We start from the raw sequence: 12,112 nt of genomic DNA, 5'->3' as shown, positions 1-12,112 counted from the left end.
ATGGGCTTTGCTTCATTGACCCTTCCCTAACCTTAACAATACTCTAGTTGCCGCAGATAAAGGACTCTGAGGTGTAGAAGGACTTTTTTTGTCCCTTCTGCCATTGCACTGCTGAACAAACCATCTCGCTGACCTTGTATAGATCCGTTGTCGTTGTTGTAAATGTGCTTGTTACTATGTGTCTATATACCTATCTTTATGTTGCCATGTGCATGAAACAGACTGAAAACAAATCTCCCTCATTGTACAATAAATATCTATCCATCCATCCATCTATCCATCTATCTATCTATCTGCCATGCACTGATATCATCAAGAGAAATTATTTTATGGTTTTGCTAAATTGACCCATGTCAACATTTTGTCTTGCAATTGGATTGCCAGTACGCCTCATATGTTGTTACAAACCTCTGTGATATAGTTCAAGGAGTACTTGTATAGAGGAAAAGTTAAACTAAATGATTTGCCACTATGCAAATAATGCACATACCAAAACGAATGTCAGGCTGTGCTATGTGAGAACTCACCATCAAACAGACACCCATCATTCAGCATCTGACTATTCAAACTCACCCTAAAACCCACCAAAACCAATTCAATCATCACACATCATTTCAGCCTCTCAATAACAATCAAATATTTCATGCTCCACAAATTAGATGAATATTTTTGTCTCTTTTATTTACTTGGAATGACAAAAAACTTGTTAAATGATGGCCTGTCATTCTAAATTAAAAGATGTCAAAATGCATTATTTGCCAATCTGTGTGTGTTTGACACAGTCATGACTTCAAAAGTGGAAACTTAAATTGAAAATTGAATGTAAAAAAAAACGTCCATACAACCCTTTAGTCAAATAGCCCCAGCCTCATTACAATGTAATACAATCAGTTCACAATCAGTCCACAGAGAGTTAGACTTCACTTATTCAACATGTTGAGGACTGACATATTGAGATCACATCAATATTCCATTGCCTATTATTAAAATTCATATTATGGAGGACAAAGTGTGTGTGTGTGTGTGTGTGTGTGTGTGTGTGTGTGTGTGTGTGTGTGTGTGTGTGTGTGTGTGTGGGGGGGGGAGGAAGATCTTTATTTGGCAAATCAATTAGTCTGTGTTTATGTAATAGACCTATTATTGTCCTCCTACAGGCAAGGACTCTGTTCCTGGATAGACAGAAAGCAGCAGGAAAAGCAGACATTTCCTTGGGGACTACAGTATTGATTTTAGGTTTTTGAGATTCATTGATTATTCACACACAATTTAGTGATTATGTTTTTGTCTTTATATAGATTGTAGTTAAATATTCATTAAACGTCCCATGACATGGTGCTCTTTGGATGCTTTTATATAGACCTTAGTGGTCCCTTAATACTGTATCTGAAGAATCTTTCCCGAAATTCAGCCTTGGTGCAGAATTACAGCCACTAGAGCCAGTCCCACAATGAGCTTTCCTTAGTATGTGCCATTTCTGTGTATGTAGCTATTGAGGAGGAGGGGGGGGCAAGGTGGAGGGTGGTGGCCTTGACCAACTGCCACTTTGCTCGTTTGAAAGCCATGTTTGTCTCTCTCTCTCATGGGTTGGCCAAATTCTCTGGGCGGGCAAAGCAGAGAAAGGGGAGATAACCTTTAACATAACCTTAACCTAAAAGCTCAGATCGGCCCATCTGAGCTTTCATTTTCTCAAAGGCAGAGCAGGATACCCAGGGCTCGATTTACACCTATCGACCATAGGCAGGCTCGGGGAACTCATATTAATGTTAAAAACCTCATAAAGTGAAATTTTCATGCCATGGGACCTTTAAGAGTTATCCCCTGTATGCACATGAAATTGCTCTCAAATCTGTAATAATAAGCTAAATGAACACTTATAAATGTTATAACGGTTTTTAATGTTTCCCACTAGGGTATTGCATGCATCGAATACACATACAGGAGGCACTTAAGCGTATTTATAGAGCCTCTATTTGTGTTCCTGTGCAAACATCTTATTTACATCTTGGATTGATACTATCCATATAATGGGTTGTCAACTATTAATGTTACTGAAGGTCATTAAACAAACGGTTTTCCAGCAGCCCTACTGTATTATGGAACATGCTTCCCCATAATGATACAAACATATGCACATATATTCATATTTCTAATGCAGGATTTAATTGGATTGGCTAAATAAGCAACTTAAAATACATAGATAAAAATACTGTTATTGCGGCAAAATGAGTGTGCAGAGATGTTTCCTTATTTGAACCCCTCTGTATGTATTAGTAGGTGAATGTAGAGGCTGATAGATCTCACACCACACAGCTCATTACTTTTATTATTTAGTTCATTAGCACAAGCTTTACAAATACTGCTGCTCTGTGTCAACGCTGCCAATAACGTTTAACACTACTGTCGTCAAACTAGAGGCCACACTGAATTCATTTATGAAGTGAAAACCAATTACCTGACAGCTCATGTGACTTGCTTAAGTCCACAAATCCCAAATGCTTTCCAGGTAAAAGGCTTAATACTTGATATAACTTATGGTATTTGTTGATGGTTCACATTGTCCATCCAGATTAACACATATTCTGATGGACTTCAGTCCATAAGCAAGAATCAGTGAATGAAAAAATGATCTGGATTATTCGGTAAGATCAGCAAGCATGATGTGACCAAATCATATAGTACATATGAATGAATACCTCCCTGCCAATGAATCCCAATTTACAGTCTGTCTGTGTTTTCACCTGACCCTGCTTGTCCTTCACATTGCCCTGGGATTGTCAACCTATAAAACAGGTATTATTATCCTCAGCTAGTGACGTAATTTGGCGGAATATTCTACAAGCACTGTGTGCCAGGCATCAGTCCTAAGGGGAATGTCACGGCCCTAACCTCATCTCCTGCTATCGCTGTGAGCTGTTCACATTCACCAGCAGAAATGAGGAAAATGATGGGAAAGCAGACACGCAGAGCAATGAGGGAAAGAAGGAAGGGACAAAAGACAGAAGAGAGGAAGGTAAAATGGAATGAGGAGGGATGGGAGAGGAGGAAGGAGGGAAGGAACAAAAGACAGAAGACAGGAAGGTAAAACGGATTGAGGAGGGATGGGAGAGGAGGAAGGAGGGAAGGAACAAAAGACAGAAGGAAGAAAGGAAGGTTGGGAGGCAGGGAGGAAGGAAAGATGTAATGAAGAGGGAGAAGAGGAAGGAAGGTAGGAACCAAAGACAGGTGGTAGGGAGGGAAAAAAAGACAGGAGGGAGAAAACTAGGAACAAAAGGAAGAAAGGAGAAAAATACATTAAGAAGGAAGGAAGGAAGGCAGGCTGGAGAGAGTTGAGGGGCTCAGTGAATGTAGAACTGATTGATTCCTGCCAGAGCTGTCTGTGCTAAATCCCTCCTTCCTCACTGCCTGAATATATATGAAAGAGGACAGCTCGCAACCTCTCCGTGAAAATAAATATTAAAGGAAGGAAGTAAGGAATAACGGTAAAGACTGAAGTAAGCAAAGAAACACTGACAGACTTATCCTCTTGGAAATTTTACATTGACTTTCAATTTACTCTTCACCTTAAAGCAACTTTGAAAAGTCAAATCAACCTGTGCGATCACAATTCTTGACAACTCCATATGCCTGATGCCCTGACGCAGACACATGTTGGCTGAGGAATTACACAGGGAACATGATCCTGCCTGGACAACTTTTCCAGGACTGACACTTTAAAAGCTTTTTTGAAACGGATGTCAACATTCATATAAAAACAGTCAGACATCCAGGCTATCAGCTCTTTTTTTTTTTTTTTTCTTCAAGGCGGTTGCTAAATAACCTGTAAATGCAACACTGCATTAAAGCATGCTGCAGTGACTGTACAGTAGTTGGCAGCATGCAAAGAAGGTCACAAGTGGCTCTCTTCTCTTATGCAATTAACCCAGTTTCTCAGTGAAGCAGCACATCTATGGGGAAGCAATTAAAATCAAAATTCTTCCCAGTGTGTGGACTTCACAGAGGAAAAAATACAACCTTGGACAGTCCAACATTTGTTTGGATGAGTTGATTAGAGATTTTCTTTAGACATCTGAAATAAAAAAAATAAATAAAAAAGGGATAAAGGACGATGGAAACAATGCGATAAAGAAAACAAAATACGAGGGAGGGAACAGTGGAATAAACTAAATTAGAGAGACGGAAGAAAGATAAGAAAGAGCAAAAGGACATTGTCAATTGACTCTTTTCCCCCCCCGATCTGATAAGTTTCATCATGATTTTGTTAAAAGATCTATTCTCTGTTAAATATTGAACAGATTCTTAATTTATTCTCCAATTATTTGTTATAGGAGTGGAGGCAGCTCATGCATACAATCTCATCAACTCCCTTCACTCCTCCTAATAAAAACTCAGCCAATAGATAGGAAGAGCCTCCATCTATTTATTTGTATCCAAAACTGACTCTCTCTGTGTGTGTGTGTGTGTGTGTGCGCGTGTGTGCACGAGTGTACTGTGTACTGACCTTGAATGCCTACTGCGGGCAAAAACAATCCCAAGTCTTTCCCTTCCTCCCACAGTGACGTCTCGGTGTGAGCTGAGGAAGAAGTTCTCCAACTCATCCGTTCACTCTTTCACCTGCAGGAAAACAGTGAGGAGAGGCAGAGAGCAGGGATATGAGAAATGGCACCGATCTCAGACGTGTGTGTGTGTGTGTGTGTGTGTGTGTGTGTGGAATCTAATCCTTTTTATTTTAGAGAAGACAGAACACAGGGTCTGCCCAACCCCTGACTGGGGTCTCTGAGGATAGCAGTATTTTGAAAGAATTGTTTAGATGCATAAGAAAATCGACATAACATAACATAAGAGGTTTCTACCCATTTTGTTGTGATTATTGGGACTACGAATTTCTGCATTTGCTGTGGCTTTTTCTGAAAAAGGAAAATCCTGAAGCCATAATGCCATGCAGGAGGGATTTTAATTCACTGGGGCTCAGAAAAACTTTTATAAATTGGGTTACTAAATCAGAGAGGGTGCAAGCTCTAGCATATAATGCAATAGTTTGTTGAACACACAGAAATGTAAAATGGCAAGCTGTGGTTTTAATGGGTTTCACATGCTGTAACTATTTCAAAAGTGTACAAATTTTATAAAGATTAATTATCAAGCTTTAGAGGTTCTGGTAAGTGTATTTTGAACTGAAGGCTAACTGTTTCCAGTCTTTATGCTAAGCTTGGCTAAATGCTGTCCAGCTCCAACTCGGGAACGATAAAGCAGAATGCATATTTCCCAACACTATTCCTCTATTCTGTGGTCAATTTGGCAACATCCTTATTTTTTTTTTAGGTTTTCTGTTGAAATGATAGACATTTACAGTGGATGGTTTGACAAAACTCGCCAATCAGTATCTAGTATACAGTAGTATAGGTTGTCTGTGAGAGCTCGGGTAACAGTTTTGATCTGGAACTTTTATGACTGGGACAACAGCCATTTATAAAAAGTGCATTTGAAAAAGAAATAATGAAAACAGAATTTGATTCTGCGATCAGTGACAAGCATGGTGCTTGTGCCGGAATCTTATTGGCTGGCAGTGGCATTTTCTTCTCTCATTTTAATTTATCTTGTGTGCCAATGACCAAACCAACATCTGAAACAGGTTAAATCTATAATATGTACATTGGGATGAGCCAATTTTCTAGTGTTGCACCACCAGTTTGTTAGTTTAATATAACAGGTGTATTTTCAAGTGCACCTCCAATCATGTAAGGAGGCTCCTCTAACCTTGGACCCGCTGTTGCTCCCCAGCATGCTGCCCTGCAGTTCATGATATGAGGTTGCGACATCATAGAGCCTTGGGTCAACATGATAATTGGGGGCGCCTCTTTGTGTCACGCTGACTTGGCAAATCACTTCAACGTGTTTTTTGGGGAAGGTGCCTGCAGCGTACATCACTCAGCCACCAGCCAGCTTCACTTGGAGCTAAGTGCTGTGCCAATTATTGCATGACACCGCCATGCATATCTGTTCTCAGGGAACTTCATAATTTATGACACATCCTCGTTTCTGCCTCCGGGGACCTGAATGCTATTATCGTGCTGAAGTGAGATCTGATTGGGCAGCTGCTATCTCACTTGCTTCTTTGAAGTAATTTCTTCCAAGTGCCCCTCTATAGTCACTATAATGTAGCCAGATCAACAGCCGCTATCCTTCTCTCAAACTGGCAACTGTAGAGCTTTGGCTGAGAATAACTGCTTTAGAGTGTTAGCGTTAGCACTGAGATATTTGACACCATATGTGTTTGTGGACTGAAAGTTATTATCCCCCTCCCCCCTCCATCATTCTCTCTATTTTTTATTCCATGTTGTACAGAATATGCCCCAAAATAGGGTAGAAACATAAGCTGCCTCCATGCTTTGAGCTCAGTCTAAATATACACAATCTATGAAAGTGGGGTGTATACATTTAACATGTATTTGATGAATGCCGTATCATTCAATGGGGAGAAATGGCAATGACATTAAAAAGACATTAAGAAGTCATACAGGCCATTAACCATTTTTTAACAGTAAACGTCTTAACTTTAGCTTGATTATTCCTCAAAAAAACTTTCATTAATAGCTTGAATTTTCAACCTTCAACCTCAAACTTAACCTTAGCTTCTTCCTAAAATCTCGAATATAAGCTTAACTTTTTCAACCTAAAACATTTATTAGCTTGACTTTTCAACCTATAACTTATCATAAGCCACATTGTTTAACCTCATACTTTTATTATTAGCTTTGACTGTTACGATGACTTGATGTTAGCCTCTTCTCTTTCAAACTGGGTGTGCTTAACTTCATCTAGATAATGCTAATTAAAAAAATACCGTATGTGTCATTTTGCCTTTCCAGCTTTGTCAGCTACCACAGTCTGAAACGTTAACAAGGAACATTACATGATTCAATTCATCATTGATTAACTTGTGAGTCAGCAATTAGTGAGAATGGAATGAATCATATTGGCAAGCACTCAAATATGCCATTCAGTGACTCTGTCTTGTAGCTTTTTTTATGGAGCTTCCTCAGTGGTAGCTTTTATGTCCCTTCTCAGACCGAATAACAGTTTGAGTGGTGTCAGCAAAGAACGTCATTACGCATCCTATCTTTGAATAGTGCAGCGGAAAGATAATAACCCTAGTGTCCCTAATGCTGAGAGACATAGAGAAGTTTTGTTTATATATGTTTCTAGATAAAGGAAGAGAGGCTGCTCTACCTAAGAGGTTTAAATGTTTGGTATGAATTGGTTGCTCTCTTTTTTTCTTTCCTTGTTTATTGCTATTTTTGTTGATATTGTGTTTGATTATTGCGGATTGATTTACAGCTGAACATGGTTTGTATCTGTTCAGAACAGCCATGTGACTCTGTGCCTGCTCACCATGTGAGTACTGGCCAATAGGCTATAAGATATAGTTAAAATGCAAACATCTTATACTTGCCCTGATGAAGGCCTCAATGGCTGAAACGTGTTGCATTGTTTTAATGATTTAGCCAAGCAATTTAACAAAGGCTTTTGAAACTTTACCCTCCTGAGTGCCTCAGTGTCCTTACACCTTTGTACACTTGGATCCCAAAGCTAAAAGACTACCGGAGGGACACACTTTTTTACACATGAGCTGCTTTCCGTGCAGCCTGCATTGTGACTGAAAGATAATAACGTTGCATTTTGCTATCAGATGACCTTGTGTAAGTGTTTAATTCACCAAATTAATCTAAGACTTTTGATTGTGTTGTGTCACACACACGACTAGGATGTCAAGCTGTGATGAATGGCTGGTTAGTTTTGTACACTTGGGTTAGGGTTAGCATTGGTGGGGTAGCAAAAAAGCCAGGTGGCTGCAATTTGGTTTGTAGCACAAGCACCTGAGAAATCAAACTGACAATCCTAAGCTTGTGTGTTGAGAACTTAACTTGTGCTTTTCTCTGCACCTGCCTTTAGTTATTACCTCGGCCAATTGTACTTCACTTTCACAGTCAACTCACTTGTCAAACCCAGTCCATTAACTTCACAGTACTACTTCAATTGTAGACGGAATTCGTTTTACATTTTTTTTACTACTTTGACTCGCTACTTGATAGCCTCAAAGGTTGGAAAAAAAACAGTAAACCGCATGGTGACTGAACATGATTTCGACTCTAAACCTTCCTCTGAATCCTTGTATGAACTTCTGAAACCAAGCAAGAAAAAAATTCATCTGAAGCGGTTTTGATTTCTCAAGAGTTTTATGGTAGGACACAGGCTGTCTTCTTTTATTTTTTTATTTATTGGGGACTTAAAATGAATTCGCCCCCAAAGATGTCTGCTGGGAACCCGCAGTGGCGAATAAACACATCAGCTTGAGTCCATCCCCCTCTCCCTGTCTCATATTTTCCAGTCTATTGCCTGTCATTCCACTGCCTCATTTACGCCTCTCTCACCTCTTTGCGTGAGACAGTTCTGCAACTCCATTAGCAAAAAAGCAGGCTGACAAATCTGCAGGATTGCACCAACTCTCAGGGACTTGCCACTTACTCTCAAGGTGATGCTATAATTCCTTCCTCCCCTACCCTGTGAGATACTAGTTAACTTTTAGTTAAAAAATGTTTTTGCGGTCAGATGCTGTCAAATTAACTTGTCAAACTTGGTCACTTTCACTTCAGAACAACTCAGGAAGTTAGTCTGTTTGGAAGACTTATCCGTTGGAGAACACAGATAACAAAATCTGCATTGAATATTATTTACAATAACTCATCATTAAGCCTTAGACCTCACTTCTGAGATAATGCTGGTAATATCAGGTTCAGTACGCTTGAAACAAACCAGGTCGTACAACATGTTGCTGTTAAGACAATCATTTGATGTATACTGGCATAATTACCCAGTGCTAAATGTTAGCAGTTTGCATCAGACAAATAGATACGTTAAAATAGGTAAGTCTTATCTTTGCTATGAACATCTAGCCTGTGCTGGAAGTATATGTAGTCCACTTCAGCTCCCTCCATATCGACAGATAATTTGATTTGCTGAGAGATGTTGTAAACAGTTAAACCAGATTAGCTAACATTTGTTTTACCTGTCTTGTCGCTAATAATCCCTCATTTTATAAGAAATACTACGAGTTGCACCACTACAGCAAATGTGGTAGGTTGAAGTCCAACGAGGTAATCAGTCCTGAAACTGTGATGGATATCTTGAACAAACGATGTGGGGAAAAATGTACTGTTGGCCTTCGTTTTCATTTTCAAAGTGTTCAGCAAGTTAATAGCATTGTCACTCACGGTCAAGGAACTTTAGGGTCGGGTTAAGTTTGAAAATGGCTAGTTTGTGATGTTCAAAGGAAGCTTCATGAACCATTAGTTGTAGTTGTTGACCTAACTCTTGGTTTAATGAACAAGGTTCAAGGAATGGGAATTCAGTGTGCTTTAAACCCTTTCTTGAAAAGAAAGAGCCAATCTATTGGGCTCAGAAAATAAAGGAAATGCTTCACGAAGCTTCATTTGTACATCGTCACTAGTTTGTACATGTGTTGTCTAACCTCACTGAAAGGCAAAAGGGTGCATAGCGGTTTCAAACAGCTACACTGGAAAGCCTGGTAAAAAGCCAGACGTCGCTGAGAGAGAGAAGATGCAGTATCAATTAAATATGGCAATAATGGCGCACCCTTTCAGACAGTCTCCCCTGGAAGACATTCATAGTGTCACAGTTTGATGTTCGTGTAGAAAGTGACAGAAATAGTTGTGTAAATAATGAAAAAAAGAGCTCTGCTCAGCTGGCCAATCGGATTCGGAAATTAAAACTTATTTATCCATCTGACAAGCAGTTCTAGATTATAATTTTTTTTTTGTGGCATTTTTATGCCTTTATTTGACAGGACAGCTGAAGACATGAAAGGGGAGAGAAGGGGGAACGACATGCAGAAAAGTGCTGCAGGTCGGATTCGAACCCGGGCCCGCTGCATCGAGGAGCAAACCCCTATATATGGGCGCCCGCTCTACCAACTGATCTATCTGGGCGCCCGCTGACAAGCAGTTCTGACGTATACCCTATACTCGTGAGTATACTGGCAGCTTTATTCTTTAACTACTTTAAATATTAGCATGGTTCGTGTCTTTTCATGGACAAATGGATAACTTGGTGTTTTCTTTGCTAATGAATGAATGTAATAATAATATATCCCGTCTGTCCTGTTAGTCCATATATAGCCAACTGAAGCACCCATTTCGACAGTGATTTTGATATTCCGCTGAGAGATCCTGTCCAACAGTGTCTATATATACCAATATGCATTGTGCACAAAGTCCTCAACAGCAAACCCTCAGCCCTGTCAGGCTTTGCCAGTGAACACTGGCCATTAAGCTCCTTCTCACATCTGCCTGCACATTTTCTTTCCTGACAATATTGCAAAATAGGAATTGTATGCATGGTTACAATAATGTGGCAATGGCTTATTTTGAGCAGCTGGGAGGCACATGGGAACATTTCCGTGTGGGCTTAGGGGCCATAGCAGCTATCCACTTTTAGAAATGATACTCCACTAAATGACATATTACACTGATGGTAATATAGAAACAAGTTATTAGGTGAAATAAACACTCGTTCCTTGTGATAATAGGGTCTTTAAAGACATTTTTACACACACACACGTCTCATGAAGCCCTCGAGTGTAAAGAAACTTCCCAACCACACTCTGCGTTCCCCCACCATCCACTGATGTCAAAATTCATCTGTGAATGGACTGAAGCCAACTAGGCTGTTACAGTGAGCCTCAGCTACAGAGAACATTGGCATAGACATGACAACCACATGACTGGATACAACAATTTGTGAATGAGTCACTCTCAAAAACTTGGTGGTTACTTTGCTGGATGGTGGTTACTACTTACCTTAGATTTCCATTGCAAATGACAGCCTTTTCTGTAACTGTTGTGGATATGACAATACATAACTTGAAACTAAACGTCCCATATTATGCTGATTTTCAGGTTCATACTTACATACATATTTTGGGTTTCTACAAGAACATGTTTACATGCACATACACAAAACACATTATTTCTCTCATACTGTCTGTCTGATTTTACCTGCACCGTCATTGCAGCCGGGGAATGACAGCAGAGTAGCGGCACTTTCTACCTATACTGTATATTATGGCTGTGACATCACAACCATACAGAAGTTCTGTTTAAAAGCACTGTTTATGGATCAAGGCTGGGTGCATTTGTCCAAGGATTGAGCATTTTGATACTGCAACAGTATTTATATAGTACCTCAACCTGCTTTATAATAATAATAAAAAAAAGACATGGAAATCTAATTTTTTTACAAAGTAAAAAGAGTGAAAAAAATTACACTTTGTAGGCACTGTAGGTTTTCTGGCATTTCAGACTATTCAACATGAATCATATGTACATATCCTCCATCTGAAAGAATTATATCTGAGTCCATGACAATCCAAACAAGCTCCTTTTATTTTCTGGGTTTTTGGCTGAAATAAATACACCTACTTATGGATTTAGCAGTGTTCCTGGACAATTCATGATTAAAGGTATGTTTCCCAAACTGCTGCTACAGAGGCTTTAATACTTGTCTACACAGCCAGCTATGCACATTGATAATGATTCTTGCCAAGGTTAATGTGATTTCCATGTTCTGCTTGTCAGCGTTTCCCGAGAAAAAAACCTGTGGACTCATTTAGATCATGCACACCACAGATCTGTGGAAAGTGTGTGTGAGTGTACAGACATAACATAAAAGGGCTGCAAGCGTTTACTGATGAGTAAGTCTACACTGAGATTTTGGCAGATCAAGTGCAAAGCTAAAGGCCATAGTGAACTTGATTTCCAACCCATGATTTAGGAGCCAGTAGCCAAGTCTTTGCTCATGGAGCTACTGTCAAGCAAGTTGTGTACTTGAGAACTACTACATTTACTAACTCCACAGACGCCCTCTTGGGTCATGGCTGAAACTCTTCTCACAGTCAAGGACCACGCTGCCGCTCATCTATCTCTCACTCTGTAACTCAATATAAAGCATGAACATCTTGTGATTGCTGAACACAATCCAATCAGCTTGTTTTTCTTCTCTTATGTAATGATTGGAATGCCACTCAACTCATGCCATG

General features: G+C 39.6%; 1 protein-coding gene across 1 annotated transcript in view; it reads right to left on the bottom strand.

Annotated features, from left to right (window-relative positions):
- LOC114547098 (leucine-rich repeat and fibronectin type-III domain-containing protein 2) overlaps window positions 1-12,112 on the bottom strand; it is a 145,788-nt gene that overhangs the window by 88,464 nt on the left and 45,212 nt on the right. The window contains exon 2 of the mRNA XM_028566328.1: window positions 4,499-4,611. The gene's annotated coding sequence lies outside the window, so the exon portion shown is untranslated. The remainder of the gene's footprint in view (window positions 1-4,498; window positions 4,612-12,112) is intronic.

This window comes from Perca flavescens, chromosome 20, assembly GCF_004354835.1.
Source record: "Perca flavescens isolate YP-PL-M2 chromosome 20, PFLA_1.0, whole genome shotgun sequence".
NCBI lineage: Eukaryota > Metazoa > Chordata > Actinopteri > Perciformes > Percidae > Perca > Perca flavescens.
This window is presented reverse-complemented; position numbering and strand designations above follow the sequence as displayed.